This window comes from Pinus tabuliformis, chromosome 1_2, assembly GCF_031772625.1.
Source record: "Pinus tabuliformis cultivar Carrire ecotype Pingquan chromosome 1_2, CPIR1, whole genome shotgun sequence".
Classification (NCBI taxonomy): domain Eukaryota; kingdom Viridiplantae; phylum Streptophyta; class Pinopsida; order Pinales; family Pinaceae; genus Pinus; species Pinus tabuliformis.
The window spans coordinates 791,117,795-791,139,866 of NC_142298.1; positions in this window are offsets into that span (position 1 = coordinate 791,117,795).

Here is a 22,072-nt window from a genome sequence, read left to right on the forward strand (position 1 = left end):
TTTGCTAAGTTTATGTATCTTCACTCTGTAATCTGTTTTATATGAATGAATGCTTATTTAATGCATGAACCTGGTAGATCTATAATCTTTATGCATGATAAGTACAACTAAGTACCTTCGCAAAGATCTAAAGGTCATTTAGATAGAGTTGTAGTAGTTGATAGACGAAAGGATTAGATCTGCGCGAAGGCAAATCTAAGCCGTAAGAACTTCAGGAATCCATCACACAGGCCTTTGGATGCAGAAACCTGGTTCTAGCATCCCCCAATACTGCTTCGGGTGAGACTGTAGCCTGCACTACACAAGTTATTGCTGAAAGGACTAGAAGTTAGGGTTTTTTTGGTTGGCATAGTTAAAGATGAACCTGGGTCAGGCCCCATCAAGCCAACAAATGGTTTTATTGTTGGGACCAAGATCTATCTGAGGAATGTGTGATGTCGAATAAGTGTTTTTCTACGAAGAAATAAATCAAAAAGTGGTTCAATCAGAAAGACCATGCATTTGCAGCTCAAAAAAACAGAAATCTGTGATTATCCAAGGAACAATGGTTGAATATATACATGTATATAGATGAAAATGAAGCTTTTTTATGTTTCTTTCCCTGCGAAATACATGAGTAGATGTTTAGATTGGAGGAAAGCTAGGGTACGTGGAGGATTGGTGGTCCTATTGTGTGGACGCCAGAGCTGGTGAGGTGCTTGGAAGCTTTAGAAAATAACATTGCACGGGATGTTGATCATTGGATTGATCATATCATAGGAGGATTTGTCACTGAGCTTGCGATTGATACATCCATCAGTTATAGCGAAGTAGATCGCAAGCTCTTCCAAGGACTGTGAGGTAAGTATTTAAAATCTTTGAAAACTTGGATTAAGATGTTGTTGTGTGAAAAACAAGTTATGTCATTACCTTGATGTTCGAGACTACGTGAAGTGGAAAACCCTTAAGAAGGAATGGAGAATTGAGCTCTGAATATAGTTTGCTATTGGGATCCTCTTCAAGCGACGATGAAGGAACTATTATGAATACACCGCAAAGTGTGTTGCAGTTGGTAAGTCAGGGTGTCCCCCTAAAGCTAGAAAATACCGTTGGGCCGAGCACAAGATAAACGATGTGGTGTGGTATTTGTCAAGTTATGGGACAACATGCGACAGACAATTGTAATATTACAAAAGTTTGTACAGACCCCCCAACAGTTGTTTTGAAATTTTTGAAAACTTGTAGGTCATGATGAGTGCCATTGTCGGAGTTATGAATTAATGATGGATAGAACCCCTACCTAACGAATGCAAGTGAAAAATCAGCCTTAGGATCAGAGCGCGAGTGTAGCGCGGGGAGGATTTCAAGGTCGTGAAAGAGGAATAAGTGGAGGGGCTAGCAGAGATTGTGGAAAAGTTATTTGTTATAGTTGTGGCGAAGCTGGACATTTTGCGCACGACTGTCAGAACCCAATGCATCCATCTTATCAATATTGCAGACAATTCAATCATGTGATCGAAGATTTCTCGATACTTATAGCAAATATGCAAGAAAGGAATATGCAGACCCCGTAGCCTACACAAAATATCCAGATGATGAGGGTGGAGCCTCGTGAAGAAGACCATAGTATTAATATTGTAATGCACAGTGGTATGGCCACAGGATAAGATAAGGGAAAGCAGCTAGAAACCGAAGGATGGGTGCGTAAGGCTGCTAAAAAGGAAGTCAGGTTTGACCTCAACTGAGCTAAAGAAACTTTTATGGAGGCCAAGAAGAATTTTTCTGAAGCTTCTATGTCTGGGAGTCAAGAGAAATCAACTGGAAACAGTGAAGCGCAAGATGTGGATCCTTCAATGTTGGTCACTTTTCTCAAAACTTGTATGAAGTTGTTGAGGGATAAAAAGGTGGTAGAAGGGCTTCAGGAGCTAATCAATAATTTCACGGGAAAAATTAAGATTCCTACATAACAACGCGTTGTGAGGAAACTATGTAGACACAAGAATTGGTCTAGGCACGAGATGAGGTTAACCGCGCAGATCGAGGAGTATGAGATGGACCAAGTCATCCTAGATTTGGGTTCTAATGCGAATGTACTGCCTAAGAAGACATGGGAAAGGATGGGGAGACCTACGCTACAATGGTCTCTTATATAGCTACACATGGCCAATCAACAAAATATCATTCCTATGGGGCACCTTTATGGGGTAACAGTGGAATTGAAGGAGCAAGAGAGTTGGATGACTTTGAGGTAATTGAAATAGTGGATGACAACAATCCTTACCCTGCGCTACTAGTAATTGATTGGGCCTTCGACATGGATGTGGTGATTAATTTGAAGAAGCGAAAGATGACATTTTAGAAGAAGGCGCTCAGGGTTATTGTGCCAATGGACCCTGTTGAAGGAGTGCGGTACACTGAACCGGTCAGTGACTATGAGGAGGAGGATTATTTGGACCAAATCTACAAGATTACTGTGCACGACAAAGATTGGATCAATCCCACTGCAGATGGGCATATTGCATGGGAGAGAGATAGCTCATGTATCTCAGACTCAAATGAAGAGCTCGAACACTGGCATAATAGGTTGCATGAGGTCTCTATGCTACATTGCAATATGATGATAAAATTGTTGCGGTGTGTATCTACAGAGGTAAGAAAACTTCTACATTATGATGGCTTAAATGATAATAATCTCTTTTTGGATGAGTTTGAACGAGAGGTGCCCAAGGAACATCAATTCTAGGAACTTGAATTGGCACTGCACATTACGCATTCCCATTGGTGGGGTACGCATAAGGAAATTTTCGCTGACTGGAGGGATTACAAGCGAATGATGAAGCTAAGGTTTGGATGCGCTAATACCCGGATGACTGAGAAATATAATGGAAAGGATGATCTGCATGAGTGTTGGGATGAGGGGGCCTGACCCAGGTTTGGAGTTAATTAGCCAAACAAATCCCTGTACTACTAGCCCTTTCAGCAACAGCCCGTAGAGCGCGGACTGAGGTCTCACCCGAAGCAATTTGGGGGGATGCTGGAATCAAGTTTCTGCACCCTTGAGATGTCTGAGGGGTCGATTTAGTCCAACTGTGAATACTTTCACTCAGGTCACCTTGCACACTATCCTGACCTGTGAGGCCTTTGCGATCTGTCATAATCACCTTCACGCACCCCTCACCAAGGGTTGAGGTGACTTCGCGCTGCCCTATTAGAGATTTGCGCTACTTCCCCAAGTTATACCGCGGATCTTACTTATCTTCTTATAACAGTTAGTTATCTTCGCGTAAACAATACTCAATCTTATATTCACTTTATCAACACATTCATATAAGTTTGTGCATCATATAAACAATAGAAATGCAATTTATATCCAATACATTCAATGCACAAAACAGGAAAAAGATACACAGAAATGATGTAAAACTTCTCTTTATTACTTCTCCAAAGGTTACAGACTCGAATTGCCCTACACACTCAGCTACAAGGGTCCACACACTCAGCTGCGGACTACTAGGCCTCTGCGCACTTAGCTGCAAATCCTTCTCCTACTCTATGACCCAAAGAATCGACTACACACTTAGATAAGACTCAATTCTCCATATATTACTTCCACTTCTCCTACTTTCATGATTTACAACTTAGAGCCTCGCTATTACATTACATTACATTACATTACAAAAATGAGGGCGGACAACCCTATGAATCATTTACAATCTTCGCGCTCCACGTCCACAAAACGCGGAGAGTTTACATCGGATTTGGTCAAAATTTGGGCTTTAAGCCCCAAAATTTTCCTTGGGGGATCCCACGCCCAACAGACCCCCAACACAAACATCATGACTCACCCTCGAGTCACTCTATCGGTGCGGAGATCTTCGCACGGAGACCTCCCAACTCTACCTGAACTGCTGCAAGATCAGTGACGCACTGAGCGGTTGCCTGTTGCATCTCCTAGACACGTTGTTCAGAGACTACTGAACTGCTTCCTTGTATCTACTCCTGCGTTCCCTACATCTGTTTATAGTCCCGTGCCTCATTTCAGCTACCTGGAGCGCTAATACTATGCTTCGGTGGGCTAGTTAGATAGTCGGGCCACCCGTGTATGGCTTCAACCAGCTATCATTCACTCTTCCTAGGAAAGGTTCTCCATTTAACTTTAGCAACTACACCGCACCTCCATCTGTGACTTCCTTAATAACATATGGTCCCAGCCAATGCATTCTGAATTTCCCGGGAATTTATCAAACTTACTATCATACAGTAACACCAAATCATTCACCTTGAAGGTGTGCAACTTAATATGTCGATCGTGCCAGGCCTTTTCGCGCTGCTTTTGTACCTGTTGGTGAAATCCAACCAGAAATCGTTCTTCCTCGAGTTCCTCCAACTGCGCGAGTCTTTCCTCCAGGGCTCCACGGTCCGTCATACTTGTGAGCACTGCTATGTGCAGACTAGGCACAATGCATTCCATCAGCATTACAGCTTCCACTCTATAGACCAGCCAGAAATGTGTCTGTCCCATTAATTTCTTGTTGTCATCCTATAACCCCATAAAACTGCTCCACCGTGCAAGTCTCAATAACTTCGCTGCGCATTATATACCTTGTTTAGTGCTCCGCACACCTCGTTAAATGCTTCCGTGTGGATAACCTTCTGCGTGCTCGTTCTCTCCACAACCTATCATTCCAACTTGAGGACCCATTCGCGCATTTGCCCCCCCAACACATGCTTATTGACCATATTTCCCAACGCGAAGCTCATGTGCATCCACGTAGGTTGTTTACCATATGCCTGTACCCACTTGGATAGATATGCGCGCAGACCATACCATCCTTTGTATTTATTTTCCCATCGTACTATAGGTTTCCCAAAACGTGAGCACAACATTTTCCTACATGCGCGTCAGTCCTCAAAGCTCCCTTTGTGTGTACCCGACCACCTCACGGGCGTAGCGCGTAGTACCCAATTCAAGGCTTGGAAATTTTGCTTTTCTGGCACCTCCCTTTCAAACTTATCTAGGAAAGTATCTACCTCACTTAACCCATCATAAGTAGGCAGATCCCTCACTTATGTTGATACGCAGCGCAGTGATATTGTCATCATATTACAGTTCAACGTGGTTACCTCATGTAACCAGTTTTTCCATTGCTCTATCTCCTCATTAGAATCCAATGTACAGGAGCTTTCGCCCTCCCATGAGATCCGTCCGTCTTTATATAGTGCGATCCTTCTGTAGGGTCCAAGGGTATAACTATGTGCAGAGACTTCTTCTCAAAAATCATCTTGTGCTTCTTCAGATTAATCACCCCGTTCATGTCAATGGCCTAATCAATTGCTAAGAGCACGGGGTAGGGATTGTTGTCTTCAACAATCTCTATCACTTCAAAGTCTACTAGCGCACTTGGTCCCTCAATATCCATGGTGATTCCTTGCAATCTCCCCATAGGTATTATCTTTTGTTGGTTCGCCATTCACAACTGGATAGGAGACCATTGCAGCATAGGCCTCCCCATGTGCTTCCATGTCTGCTTCGATAGAGCATTCACGTCCGATCCTAAATCTAGAATTACATGGTCCATCTCATATTCTCCAATCCGTGCGGTTAGCCTCATTTCTCTCCCTGTCCTAGTCTTGTGTTTTCCAATATTTCGGACTACGTGGAGTTCTCCTGGCATGGTCCGAGTGCATATGTTAATGAGTTCCTTCAATCCTTTTACAGTCTTACTGTCGCGCAATAGCTTCATGCATGTTTCCAAGAACTTCATAAGCATAGATGGGTCCATGTTCGGCTCCGATCTATCTTTGATTTCTGAAGTGGAGGCATTAGTGAAGCTCTTCTTAGCTTCCATGTAGGTTTCCTTAGCACGCTCCAAATCAAACTCTACTTCTTTCATCGGAGCCTTGCGATCCCAAGTACTATCTTCGGGCTATTTTCCTTTATCATCTCCTGTCACGATTCCACTTCGGAGCACAATTTTCACATTTGGATTTTCGTTGCACGGCTTAGACCTCATCATATATAGGTTCTGAGTTAGGGGAGATGGTAGCGCTCCCTTGTCGCATATCCTAGCTATCAGCATAGGAAAATCCTTCGTCTCATGATCAAACACGGTACAATATAGACATGATGGGCATGTTTGATTTGTACAATCGCGAGCATAATGTCCTTGCCCTCCGCAATTGTAGCATATCAGTTGTCTGCAACCTCTTTTAGCTCCTCCTCCACCTCGGCCTTATCTGTGCCCATGAAATCCGGTTTGGGCCACTCTTTCATTTGGGTCTAGGGGTCGCGTTTCGGCCTGAACTCTATAGGTGGGAGTTCTATCCATCATCAGCTCATAGCTTCTACAAGTGTGCTCATCATGTCCAACTGATCTACAAAAATTACAGAACAACTATTGCGAATTCTGCGTGTACTTCAGTAACAAATGGCAGTTGTCCGTAGCATGATTTCCTCCTATTTGACAAATCGCGCACCATAAAGCAGGTGCCGCGCTAGTTCTTGCTTGCGCTTCTAGCCTTAATGGCATCAGTCCTCCTCCCGTAAGGTAATTCGTGAACACAGGGCAGTGGTCCTTATCATGATTTTGACCCTTGCATTTTACGCACCACACCTCTTCGCGCACTTCTGGTCGGGATGTCCTATCCTGTTTCAGACTCTGCATCTCAAGGCATAAGTTTTTCAACTACGATGGATCTACTAAACTCTTAAGTTAGGATCCTGCATCAGGGTTTCATGTAGCCTCATCGCGATCTACAAGGCCTCTACTTGAGTCTTTAACCTATGTTGCGACAATTCGTTCCTCAAATGCGGCATTAGCATTGCTACGAACCATTCGCAGTATTGTCCATTCGTCAAAGTCATATTAGCTTCGCGAATCGTACACTTTAGTCTCTGATCCAGGTCCTAAGGAGTCTCGCCTGGTAGCATTGTGATCTCTTTGAATCCAATGATTGACTGTGCTTCTGACTTCGGCCTGCTAAATTCTCTATTTAGCGCAATTTGGATATCTGCGATTCCTACATTCGGATTGTCATTAGAATGCATAATATACCAGGTCAGTGCGCGATCTTGCAAAGTGCTGACTAGCATTGCTTTCTTTATATTATCATCTGTAACTCCCTAGATTTCCCATATGGCTCTTATCACGAACTAAAAGTGGTTTGGATCTTCATTTCCTACTCCCTTGAACACATGCAACTTTATCGTGCTTGCCATACTGAATCGCGGTGGCAGTGGAGGTGGTACGGGTGAAGATGGAGGTGAAGAAGGTGAAACTAGTGGTGGTGTGGGTGGGGGTGGTATGCACAGAATCCTTTTCCTTATCAAATGGATCGCACTTCACGATGAGACCTTTGCGAGCTCTTCCTCATCCCCTCATGGAGGTGAAATCAAAGGGCTATTCTCTGGTCCCTTACTTCCTTCATTTCTGTAGGTTTTTCCACTTCGCATAGCTCCAGAAATCAAGGTAATTACATAACCCTCTTTTCACACAATAGCATTTTAATCCAAGTATTCAGAGACTTTACGTACTTACCTCGCGGTCCTTTGAGAAAGCATCACTCTGCTTCGCTATAGCTGACTGAAGTATCTACCACGAACTTAGTAATGAATCCTCCTATAATTTGATTGAGCCAGTGATCAACAGCGCACACGATCTTATCCTCTGATGCTTCCAATATGTGCACCAACTCTGGGGTCCACACAATAGGATTTTCGAGCTTCCACCTTCCTTGGCTATCTACTAGCTTCGCGATCCACTCGTATAGCCTAGTAAGGAAAGATGTGAAAAAGATTTCGTGGATCTCCATGTACAGGTAGTAGTTTAACCACTCTTCTTTTGTCAGTCGCGGATTCTTGTTCTCCTACGCCACGAACTTGTGAATTCTTCTGTCCAACCAAACTTCAATTTCCTTCTTAGTTGGATTCCAATGATACGACATTAGACATCTCTATGCAGATTCCGGTCTCGATAATGGAACCATTTATTGACTTGAGGCGGCCTAACCCAGGTTCAGAGTTAATTAGCCAAACAAATCCCTTTACTATTGGCCCTTATGGCAACATCTCGTGGAGCGTGGACTGAGGTCTCACCCGAAGTAGTATGGGGGATGTTGGAACCAAGTTTCCACACCCTTGAGATGTCTGAGGGGTTGATTTAGTCCAACTATGAATATCTTCACGCAGGTCGCTTCGTGCACTATCTTGACCTATGAGGCCTTTACGATTTGTTATAATCACCTTGACGCAGCCCTCACCAGGGGCTGAGGTGACTTTGCACTGCCCTAGTAGCGATCTGCGCTACTTCCCCAAGTTATACCGTGTATCTTACTTATCTTCTTATAAAAGTTAGTTATCTTCGCATAAATGGATATTGAATCTTATATTCATTTTATCAACACATTCATATAAGTTCGCGCATCATATAAACAATAGAAATGAAATTTATATCCAATACATTCAATGCAGAAAATAGGAAAAAGTTACACAAAAATGATGTAAAACTTCTCTTTATTACTTCTCCAAAGGTTATAGACACGACTTGCCCTGCGCACTCAGCTGCAGAGCCTTCTCCTACTCTACGACCCAAAGACTCTGTTAGCCTCCTGCTGCAGCAGGTTAATCATCTTTCATGATCGACATTTTTACATGCCAAATATGTCGTACAATGCATGTTGCAATGCTCCATATTTGCTACAGATGGCCAAAGAACTGTCCTTGAAAGTGTGCTAATCTAAGTGCCACTGTTGTGTTCCAATTTTGATAAACAATTCATTTTTGGTTTGAGGCATTTTTCATTTGGAGGACTTCAAGCGAGGCATGTCTAACTCCTCCCTTCTTCATTTTTCCCCAAGTCACTCACTAACTTCCCCTAAAGAGGTCAAGATCTGCTTGATACCTCTTAGTTTCATCATTCTCCATATCATTTGCCTTGGTGAAGATCTGCTTCACTCAAGGAAAGTCCATACTGCTTCTATGAGTCATTTTCCCCCATTGATAGCCTAAGACATCATACTTAGCGCTTTTTCTCATCATTGTCATATTAACTATTAACTTTACTATGTAGCTCCCTATCTATTTCCCCTTCCCCTACTAAAACTATGTATATTACTCCCCTATATACTTATCCCCTCCCCCTGGTTGAAAGATAACCATATACATCCTCGGGAATTGCTAAGTTTATCTGAAACTTAGCAAGAGCCCTCAATACCCCCTCTAACCATCTCCCAAATGCATAAGGACTCATTCCTTTGCATAGTTTCCCTTCATATGTATAAAAAACCATCTTTTGGCCTTGTTTCTACCTTTTCCAAGGCACAAACCCTTTTAAAGGCCATTAAACCCCTCTCAAAACACATAAAAATCCTCCCAAGTGCCTTTGGAATCCTTCCAAGGCATGAATCCTCCCTTTTTGGCCATCGGACCCCTTCCGATGCCCTAGAAGTCCATTCCAAGCACTTACCTCACCCCTCCGAATTCATTTGCCTTGCCTTTTTTTTATAATAAATTGCTCTGATATAAAAAAGAGTCTTTTTGACCCCCTCCGATGCAATATCGCAGTCGGGAGGGAGGTCTTGTGTTGAAACAACAACATTTTTTGCATGTCCGATCAACAATGGCCGATGCGATATCGCTTATCGGCATATCGCAAATATTCGGGGTTATAAGGCATGGGTTATAATGGGCCGCCGATCGCCGATACAGCGACCAAATCTCAGCCGTCCATCACCCCCGCCGATCCAATGGCCCGGATCATTTCGGCGATCGCCCGTTTCGGCGATCGCAATATGTAAAGGCTGTGCCCTCCACCCCGCTGATTGCCGAATCCCCGAATTAATCACAGCCATCCATTTTTGGGCCCCAGATCAATGGCCCATATTATATCGGCGATCACCCCATGTATATGGCTCCGACCAGCGGAGCCGAAATATTATAAAGGCGTGGCTTATAAAGTTTTCGGGTCCGTAAGGGCCCCTAGTGCAGCGAAAAGAAGGCTCCCGACGGGCCGGAGCCGAAATGGTATATAAATGCAGTGTTAAGGGTTTTCGGGTCCGCGGACCCGCTTCAATTGTAAATCCGCCGATATGCGGGTCCCGATGGCTCGGACCCGAAAAGAGATAAAGTGGGCCTGTAAAAGCATTTCGGGTCCGATGATTTCGGGGAGCTTATGTTTTGTTCCGCTGATTTGAATTCGCCGATGGGCCGGACCCGATCTCCATAAAGAAAGAGCCTATAAGCATTTCGGGTCCGCTTATCATTTTTATTAAAATCCGCCGAGTTGGGTTCGACGATGGGTCGGACCCGATCTAAATCAAAAGGGAGCCTATAATGCATTTCGGGTCTGCGGGGTTCATCGCTCATCAGAGGCATTATGGTTTGGGATCCGTCGATCGTCGATTTAGTGCTAGTTGTTGGATCTGCCTTCTCGCGATCCAACAGCCATGATTTAATAGAATGCACAGTGTTGCGGCAGTGCCAATTTTCAATGAAAATTCATGTTTTTTAAGCATTCGCGTGTTATAAGGAAAGGGGCATTTGTTAAAATTTTGTTTATGCAACGCTCCCACCCGCCACAACTGCAAAGGAACGATGATTTCCTTGGCTATTTTGAAATCGCTTCATGCCCATAATACATCCAAACGCATGGTTTTGCCTCAGCAATCTATTAGCATGCATTTCTCCTCCGTTTCGCAGCATTTTTTGAAGATTTAAGCATCATTTTTGATCGGCCAAGCGCCGATAGCATCCCAAAGGCCACGGAAGCATTTGCAGCAGTTATTCTTGCATTAAATTGGCAGATAAAGGGGCGATTAGACAGTTAAAGAGTATCAGAGAGAGAAAGTGGCCTGATTCAGTGTCAAAGTGTATCAGAGGAAGCGACAAAGAGTATCAGATCAAAATATCAGCAGCCCGAAGCAACAGAACATTAAAGAGGCCCCCATCAAAGTCAATAAAGCAGCTTAGAGCCATCAAAGCCCACTAGATCACAGTTATGAGCATTAAAGCCACTCTACAGCAGCAGAAACGCCTAGAGGGGCAATTCAAGTGTTTAAAGCCCAGATTTTGTAGAAACAGTGAACCACGCCACATATGAGCGGCGCAACAAGTCCCAAGGCACAGTTATTGCAGAAGTGCCAGCGCATTGCTCAAAAGACCAATATTTATTCATTCTTGATGGCTGTTGCTCCCTGCGCAACTGTTAGATAGGCATTCTTTCATTTATTTGCAATAAATGTTAGGTTAGAAGCATTCATTTCTCCAGATCTGCTATCAGATCTGCTGTTGTAGATATTTTGTAGATATTTTCTCTATTTATACCACCCTCTGGATAGTGTAAAGGGTTGGTTGGTTGTATTGTTTTCATTATCTAGATTTGCGTTGTAAGCCTGAGAGTTTCTATAATCAAAGATGCTGGAATGCTTGTTTCTGAACTGCTGGTTGTGGATTTGATGGCTTGAAGAGTATGCTACAGATTTCGGGTGTTTCTACATGACTCAATAAGTCCTTCTCGCCTCTGTTTTTCAGTTTATATGTGTCTGTATCATCTATATATCACAATCTAAGCTACAGAAAGAAAGAATAGCTCAGAATTCCTTCTATGTGCTCTGTGCTCAATTTCTGTGGTTTTTACATGTTTTCCTCTGAATTAGTGATGGATATGAATACTTTATTGATCATGTTCAAGCTATTTCTCTCATTTCTGAATGCTGTTTAGGAATCCTTCATTGCTCCTACATAGTCTTCATTCACTTTCCCTCTTTGGCCGGATGAGAGATCCTTAATTGCCTCTCAACCCCTAACCTCCATTTCATCCTGGTTCCAGCATTTAACATTGTGCCATGTGTAGCTATCCTGCTCTGTATTCCCCTCTTTCTACCAAAGAAAACACACTCTTCAGTTCACATTCATTGACTCCATGCCCAATGGTTTGAACTTCTCATCCTTTGCATGCCAACTCTGTCTGAAGCATCAACCATCCCACCAAACTCAAACAAACCCATGTGCATCATATCTAGCCTAAAATCATCCCTTAAACAAAGCTAAATCCTAAAGAGAGAGCCCTCTCTGACTGCTGGTAGGCTAGGACCTGCAGTCCAAAGACTGGTTTGTGGTTACCTCGGCCGTATTCCCTTGGGAGTCAAAGGGAACAACCTGAGTGATAACAGACTCGACTACACACTTAGATAAGACTCAATTATCCATCTATTACTTCTACTTCTCTTACTTCCGTGATTTACAACTTAGAGCCTCGCTCTATTTATACAATCCCATGGTACGCGGACCATGGGTAGATTTATAAAGTTGACATTACATTACAAAAATGAGGGCGGACAACCCTATGACTCATTTACAATCTTCGCACTCCACGCCCACAAAACGCGGAGTCTTTACATTGGATTTGGTCAAAATCTAGGCTTTAAGCCCCAAAACTTGCCTTGGGGATCCCGCGCCCAATAGCGAGCACTTGGCATGATGGACTAAAGTTTGGGGAGAAGAGCCACAATCAGAATGGGTACATGTCTTCTGTCATACCCTCGATACTATCCCAATGAACTGGTATTTGGAAATAGAGCTATGCCATGGGAAAACTAAATGGGATATCTTGAGGGAAAGTTTCTTGTTAACTTTCATCTTTGAGGATGGGTTTGAGTGCATCGATGAAGTGCTCCAGGAGATTAAAGAGCTAGACGAAATGATGGAAGTAGGAATTATTGAGCCAGTAGAAGAATCTGATTGGGTGAGCCCTATGGTAGTTCAAGAGAAGAAACAATAAGGTGAAATCAGAATATGCGTAGCTGCGAGGAAGCTCGATGATGCATGCGTTCATGACCCATTTCCAACACCATTTACAGACGAAGTTTTTGAGAATGTTGGAGGGCATGAAGCTTATTCATTTATTGATGGGTTCTTAGGGTACCATTAGATTAAGATCATGCTGGAGGATCGCAACAATACAACCTTCACGATGGAGTGGGGATGCTTCCAATACACAATGATGCCATTCGGACTAAAAAATTCGCCTACGATCTTTTCAAGATTTGTAATTGCAGTGTTCAAAGAATTCATCCATAAATTATTAGAAGTATATTTTGATGACTGGACTATGTTTGGGTTGGTAAAATTCCATGTTGCAAGTCTGTGCCTCTTTTTGGATACTTGTCGTAGATACCAAGTCGCTCTAAATTTGAAGAAGTGTATCTTTTGCGTGCCTTATGGGATACTGCTAGGTCATGTGGTCTGCAAGCAAGGATTAATGGTAGATCCTGCAAAGATATCAATAATTGTCAATTTAGAAGCCCTGGAGAATGTAAAGCAACTACACGCAATGTTGGGGCACACTGGCTACTATAGAAAGTTCATCAATGTTTATGCACAGATAACTGCGCCGATGGAGAAATTACTAAAGAAGGACACGAGCTTTTTCTGGGATGAAGAGTGTCAGCGTAGTTTGGATATGTTAAAGGAAAAGATGGTGAATGCGCCTATTTTAGTGTTTCACGACTGGAAGAAATAATTCCACGTGCATGTGGATGCCTCTTGTATTGCACTGGGTGTGATATTGACCCAATCGAGCAAAGGTGAGATCGATCACCCTATAGCCTTTGCGAGAAGGATACTGTCAAAGATTGAGAAGAATTATTCAACTACAAAGCACGAAGGATTGGCGATGGTTTATGCGCTACAAAAGTTTTGACATTATTTTCTAGGCACACATTTAAAAATGTATATAGATCACTTCGTTCTCAAGTACCTAGTCAACAAGTCTATGTTGTGGGGGAAGATTTGTAGGTCGTTATTGTTGTTTCAAGAATATGATTTTGAAGTGATTATGAAACATGGACGGTTGAATGCAAGACCAAATCATCTATCCAAAATTAAGACAGGAGAAGAACCAACTAGTTTGGAAAAAATTTGCTGAGATAATTCAGTTTCTTACAACTGGAACAACCCCGGAAGGATATTCTACTCAGCGAAAGGAGGAGTTGGTAGTCCACGCTACTGAATTTTCTATGATTGTGGGACACTTATATAAGATGGGCATTGATGAAATACTGTGCCAATATGTTCCAGAATTTGAACGATCAAGTATCCTCACCGAAGCACATGGAGGAGTGGTTGGAGGACACTATGCAGGAAGAGAAACCACTCAGAATATTTTGTGCATAGGATTATGGTGGCCAACGCTACAAAAGGATTCTAAGGCATATAGTAGGGCATGTGATTCATGTCAGAGGACAGGAAAACCATCACAAAAGGATGAATTTAATTTAAATACTCATATTTCATTACAGGCGTTTAACAAATGGGTTATTGACTTTGTAGGTCTGACACAGCCACCAGGGAAAAAGATTGGCATTCGGTATATTATTACTGCGACTGAATACTTGACCAGGTGGGCAGAAGCACAACCGGTGAAGGACTATACCACCACTACAGCTGCAAAGTTCCTATTTGTGTATGTCTTGACAAGGTTTGGTTGTCCTAAGATACTGATGAGTGATAGGGGTATGCACTTTCTGAATGAAACTATTACCGTGATGCTAGAAGAATTTCAGGTTTATCATCAAAAGAGTATGCCATATCATCCTCAAGCCAATGGTATGGTTGAAAAATTCAATAAAATATTGGAGAACACATTGATGAAGGTCTGCAACGCACATATAAATGATTGGGATGTGTGCATACCAATGGTCATATGGGCATATAGTACGACGTGTAAGAAATTGATTTGACAAACCCCGTTTAGACTAGTCTATGGGATAAAGGCTATGGTTCCTATGGAATATATTGTGTTGAGTTTGTGAATTGCAGCATTGAAAGATATGGCAGAGGAGCACCTCGCGCAGTCATTGGAGTTAGAAGAAGATAGGTTTCTAGCAGGATTTCACCAGTAGGTGCAGAAAGAGCGCAAAAAGGCATGGCACGATCGACATATTAAGTTGCATACCTTCAAGGTGAATGATTTGGTCTTACTTTATGATAGCAAGTTTACGAAGTTCCCTAGGAAGTTTCAAATGCATTGGGTGGGGCCCTAAGTAGTCAAGGAAATTACAGATGGTGGCGTAGTTTAGCTCGCGAAGTTGAATTGGGAAATATTTCCGAGAAGAGTAAATAGAGTCGACTTAAGTTATATCAAGGGGAGCCTACCCCTGTGCAATGACTACCTGGTAACAAGGTTCTTAGTACTCCATGCAGCTGCAAGGAAGTACGAGACTATAAAATACACTTCCTGAAGAATGGGAAAACGAAGTAAGGGGGCTGTGTGAGGGAAGCCAGAAGTGCACCAGGAGAGTTGCGCCATGGAGGTTGGTGCCACGTAGATGGGTCCAAAAATAGCTTTTGGGTGCACTGTAGCTGATTGGATGACAAAAATACTATTAGGAAGAGTGGGTAGGCTGCATTTATGGTGCAAATTTTTGGAAATCTTCTGGTAAAGATGCATTTATGACAGGATTTTGGAGGGACCGGTCAGATTTGAATTCAAAATTACCTATAAATCTAGCATGTTGGCCTGCAATAGAACAATTTTCCTTCTGAAAATTATTTGTAATATCTATTGTCTGAAACCTATGAACGGAGAATATTGGGAGAAACTTGTGTCATAGTCGGCGTTTGAAAATTTGACTGAGTGGAACCATGCACTCATCCTTGAGCAAATGTCTGCAACTAATCCTGTAGAAGTTGCTGTCTCCAAAGCCACTGCCTCTGAGGCCAATGTCTTTGATGCTGCAGCCCTTGAAATTGCATTGGCAAGGGAAGCTACACCATCTGTGCCTACGGCGCCGAGATCACCTAGGCATAAACCATCCGCTGCTAAGGAAAAATAGAAGAAACCACAGGTTGTACCGGTGCGTCAGTCTCTGAGGAAGAACCCTACGGAGGTTCAGCGGAAAGGGAAGATGGACAAAGCAAAACAACCATACGAACCCCTAGATCTAGATGAAGAGGAGCTGCATGACGGGGTTGAAGAACTGGATGCTGAGGAGGGTGAGCCTATTACTAGGCTCCTAGACTATATCCCTCTGCACAAGGGTAAAGCGAAGGTATCCAAGGATCTTGATTCTGGCAAGTTTATGGTCTCTACCCAGCTATTACCAGAGAAAGTGCCATTTGAAGGCGTGCAGTTAGGATGCATTCCCACCCTCAAAATGGAAGACTGGGACCTAGCTGACCATGAGAAATACCCACACTTGGCGACAAACAAATATTTGGAAAAGATATACTATCAGAAGACGGGAGTCACACGACTGGAGACTATGAAGCGCGGTATGGGGGTCGAAAAAGCTGGGTTGCTGAATATGTTGTGGGTACCACACTTTAGCGGAACCACTATCAACAAGGTGCGCTTACACCAATTGCTTATGCTGGTGCATGATGGGTGTCTTTGGCTAGAAGATCCCATCCCCATCATAGATATGTTGATCCACCGTATCACAAGGTTTCCGTATGAAGTGTTGGATCCCGCCAAGGAGTTTGGAGGCAAGAACCAAGAGAAACAAATCGTGGAAAAAATGAAGCATGAGTATGGCTTAGTGAAGAAGTTGTGCAGATATTCTATCTATTCCATCACCAACTAGGTGGTGCAGTTTTCTGCCTAGATATTGGCTTGTAATATTATGAGAAAGTGTCACGCGGATGAGGTACCAACGCCAGTCATTTCATTAGTTGCACAGTGTGAGAAGGGGGTGCAGTATAATTGGGCATAGTACCTCTGCAAAGAGTTCCCGTTCATGAAGCGTAGGATGATGGCAAGGAATTCCATTATTCCTGGCTACTGTTATTGATTATCCTCGTCGTGTGGAGGTTTCCAAAGGACATCCAGTTCCCTCCACAAGATGATGATTTACCTGAGGCTGTGAAGTTCTCTTCACTATGGGCAACGAAGGACCCAGAGAGGATCATGTAGATGAAAGTGTTCTAGGTTCTAGTCAAGATGGACCTGCGCACCGTGATCATCTAGAGGCCAAGGCTGTTGCAAACATTTTTTGACAATTGAAGGCCTACGCGGAGTTTATAGAAGAATTTCATAACGTATCCATTGGCACGAGGCGAGACCCTAAGAAAGTATGGTACAAGTTACCATACCTAGTAATGGATGCAGATGTACAGGAATTCGTAGGAAAATAGCCTACTGAGTGGAGGCAGCCATCAGATCTCGGCGCAGGAACAAGCACGGTCGGGGAAATTTCCCCCGTGCAGGCCACATCAATGCAAAAGAGAAAGGAAGTTGTTTTTCTTTGAGATGATTCTAGGTCAGTTAGTCATGCCAGAGCATCTAAAATATTTTGTTGGTTTTAGATTTTATGGATGACCAATGATATGAATTACTTAAAACGGATGCTTACAATTACTAAACTAGATGAAAGGGACGCTATTTGTCTAGCTATAGTTAATTGATTTAAAGTGAATGAATAGCAGAATATATGGTGGTATAACTTGCTTAATATTCAAACAGATGCAGATTTGTGTGACAATTAATTGATATAGGGGTGTTTATAATAACAAATAGTCTTATAAGTTGGTCCCTAGTTATTGTTGATAACTTCACAAGGGATTTAAGACTGACTGATACTCAATATGATCTTACCCATATCTCTACATAAAGACTTGAATATATGAAGCAATACATAATGAAATAGGCACATATGAAAACTTACATGAAGACAAGACTATAGTAGGCAAATTCAGAATCCTTTCATTTGCTTTGGAAATCTCCAGCTTGGTTACAATTATGTTCTCAATGTTCATACAAGGGTTCAACCCATAATAAATCGAATGAGGAGTTATTTATACAAAACTAATTATCTGCTAGAGATATTTCTTACAAAATCTTACAAAAATAGTACAAAATAATAGGAAATGGAAAATTTCTAAGTGGTGGCACTATCCTTTAGGAATCTATTGATGATTGGTCCCTAAAAAGTGTTGCCCAGATGTCTGTTGGTTGAAGATGAAAGTTACTCAATTACTTCACATAAGTGATCCCATATTTCTTCACTTGGTATGGTGAGATTTACCAACTTCCTGTAAAATTCATCTACTTCTGTGTATTTCTCAAAAGTGGTCTTATTTATAAAAAGATGTTTTATTTCATGCTTAATGGTCAAATCAAAATCTAAAGCTTCCAATGCTTGCTTCCTTATAATGTGCCCTTTTATGCCTGCAAAAATTGATCTATCAGTTTCTTTGTTGTAAAGTTTCTGGAAGTAATCTTCCAAACTGATAAGCCTATCATTTGGAGCCACTAATCCTAGAAATCCTCTCTGATTAAGTAAATTAAACTTAAAGTGAAACCTTTGAATAGAGGTCCTTAATGCTTGACATTTAGTTTCTAGTTGTACCATAGAGATCTTCTTTTGGAGAACCTTCTTGATCTCCAAAATGGTTTATGTTCTGTCTAAAATTTGTATTTTCTCAAACTCTGTCTTGCTCTTTGAATTAAGAACTCTGATCATATCAATAGCCTCACTTGGTTTATCTTTAAGCAATTGTTTCACTTCATCAATGGCTACTTGATATTTGTTGATGAGTTCCTCCTAGTCGAAAACGATCTGAATGGATGGCCATATTTCAGTTATGGCTTCACTAATGTCTACCCAAATGCTTTCATTGGCTTGCGCCAAGGTATGTGTCATTAGTGACCGACTTTTCAATTATTCGATCCTTCTATTCAACCTGTGTGTTTTATGCATTTCCTCAACATACAAACTCCCATTTTTTATTTTCTGTGCTTCAAAAGTCTGGAATTTCTTATGGATCCTTTCATTCTCTTGCTTTTGATGAATGAGTTCCTCTAAAAGTTTGTTCAAATCCTTTTATGTCAATGTAGATTCCCCTGTGGCTGATGAATATGTAATAGGAAGAGCTATGATGGGGGCTATAGATAATTGAGTAAATTGCTATTTTTCTTTAAGAAACTTCTCAATATGTTCCTCCATGGTTTTAATTTGTACATTTTTCTCACTTATCAGTTTGATCTTTTTTTCCTTATGATGTTATGTCTTTTCTATTTCCTTAGTCTGGGGGTCCTATGTAGAAGGCAATTTCAACTGTTTACTCAATGCTGCAATATATGTGTGTTCTTCCTTCTGATTATATTTTCTGCTGCTTTTACATCAGTATGGTCATATCCTATTTTAATGATTAAGTCCTCCAATGACTTTTATCTTTAGCCGGAGATGATATTTTCTCAATTTTCAATTGAGACTACACATTTGATAGAGCAGTTTTAAGCTTAGACAATGCCATAACAGTGTTGGTCATGGTTGAGAACAACATCTCACCAGACTGCCTATGAATGTCCATTTGGTAAATTGGATGAATCTGATTGGCATCAAATGAGAATATAATTTTCTTATAATCAGAAGAACCTTTGGGAAAAGGTACTTGAGCCTGCTGAAAGGTTATCTGCATTCTTCTCTTCTTGCTGTTAAATGTTGTCAGTATCCTATGTTGTGAAGTGGAATTCTGCCTCCAGAATTGTGCATAGACATTAGATTTTAAAGTTTCATTCTTTTCCTTGATCTCAAGAAAGTTAGTGAAAACATTTGACTCCTCTACTTCACTTGGTCCAACAGATTGATAAATTTCTAGAAAATTTTGTGAAATAGAAGAGGAAGAAGGAGTAGTAATTACAGGCTCCTCAATGCCTATAGATACTTGTGAATCATCCAGATTGATGACAATAAGATCCTTTTGACCTTGAGTTGCAGTAGTAGTAGTATCCTTTGATTCAATCCTTGGTTTCTAGTAGTGGATGAACTCCTTTTCTACCATTGCTGATGATGATGATCCTTCCCTATGCCTTTTGTCTAGCTTAGTTTGAGAAATTGGAGTCTGATGAGTAGAAGGAGGCAAGACTTGTTCCTCTTCTTCTTGAAGAGTATTCTCTTCCCATTGTTCTTGATTTCTAAATTTCTCAATTTCAGGCCTAGGTGTGTGATTATAAGGAGTAGTCTTAAGCTCCACCCTTAAATCTGAAATAATGCTGAATGGATCGTAGGACCAATTAAAGTTGGGTTGAAACCGCATCTGTTTGAGTAGGGCATTTGCCTCTGAGCTAGATGATCTAGTGTTGCAAATGAATGACCCAAACTGTGCTTTAATCTTAAATTGTGATTTTCTCTTTCTTGAGATGAAATGTATCTCATCCATATTCATCATTTCCCTGATATATTCCAAAGAGAAAATTCTCATTGGAACATACTTTGGCAAATTGTATGGAGCCAACTCACACCCATATATGTTGATCTCTATGTAGTTATAGTAGAGATACGAGTCTCCTGTTCTAACTTGATCACTAAGGTGAAAGATCCTCTTGATTTCGGGATTGACTCTTGGTTCACTTTGACTGTTGAAAAGTTGTGCTATTGGGTGAATGAAATAGTCTATGAAATATGAAAATTTGAACTCAGTTGAGTTCTTTTTGATCAACGAGGTCCAATGAATAACTGATTGATCTTCTTGCTGCTCATCTTGCTTGTGCAAAAAAATGGGAAATTTGTCTCCCTGCTGAAAAATAAACATGTGAAATAAGACAGAAGAATATTTGAATACTCCTTGAGTTGTGATATTCATAAGCTTCTCATGCATAACATTAGCCAAAAATTGACAGTAGTTATACATGAAGGTAGGCTTGTTTTCTTTTGAAAATATAGATAAATAACCTAAGATAGCCTTGTCTACCCATTGTTATGATGGGTAGCATAACACGCAGGAAATGAGGGAGATAATTTGCTTGGCTCTCTCTAGAAACATGGATGCTCAGTAAGGAGGATTTTTCTTGGGAAGCTTAGCATCTTCAGGGAGAAAAATCTTAAAGATTTGGGCTCTTTGAGGGAATGTAAGTTTATGATATAGGGCAATCAGAGATGTAGGGGAGAAAAATATGAGAGAATCTCTGTCAAGTATCAAAAGCATTTTGTTTATGGCTTCAGCAGTGATGGTTATCAGAATGTCACCATTCTGAGCCACTACTATTCTTTGCAAGGGATTATACTTGGATTGACACCAAATAACCAAATCAGGGAAAGAATGAGCTTGGGGAAACATGTACAGAGGAAGGTTTGATTCCCAAAGGTTTATTTCATCCTCTGAATCAAGGTATGTTTGTTTGAGCCAATTGTGCAATTCAAGCATGTCAAATTCACACTCAGTATATGTGATTTTCAAGTATTGGTCTACTAATGGGATATGGTATAGGTCAAGAGGATCGGAAGTTTGCAGGTTTTCCTGTGCTGAAGAAGAACCAACGGAAGATTTTTCCTTCTTCTTAGGAGCCATAATATTAGACAGAAATGGTAATATGACAGAAAATTGCAGAGATAGCTGAGAAATGATTCAGGTTACAGACTTGGCTCAATAGAAAATTTGCAGGAAACTGAATAATTTAGAAGCAATGGAACAATAAGAAAAGAAGTTGTAATGGGGACAATGAGTATTTATAGGGAAATTTAAGCTACCCTTACAACAGAAGCCATTAATAACGGGCTAATCGGAAAATTAATAATTTAACAAATAAGCATTTACAGTGCAACGGGAAAGCATTTATTCGATAATAGATAGCGGGAATGGTTAATAGGAACGACTTTAAAAATAGATGGAGGGAACGTGGCATGGAAGGATTGGACATTGAGGTGGTATCGAAAGACATAAGAGTGAGAATAATGGATTTTGGAAGGGGGGTAATGGTAAGCAATTTAGAGCGGGGGGGGTGCGAGGCGTTGAGAGGATGACATGTAGGTGGGGGGACCTCATGGTCGGAACCACTTTTCACGCCCCCCGTCACCTCTTGTTTCGTAGCTAGGGGGTGTGAAGCACTTCCCCACCATTGATCTGGGCAAGAAGGGCGACAACCATTGATTTCAGTTCGATCATTAACACTTGCCGACAAACATCTTTGTCGTATATGAGCTTGATTTAAAGAGAATTTACATATAACCCTTTACAATAATTAATCACCACTTAAGTGAGGTAATTAACAATAATAATAATTAATACAATCACGGGCGCATTTAGACTAGCTACCCTTAATAATCTAATCAACTATTCTAAACCTAATCTATATGAATTTAGGCCAATTTTTAAGCA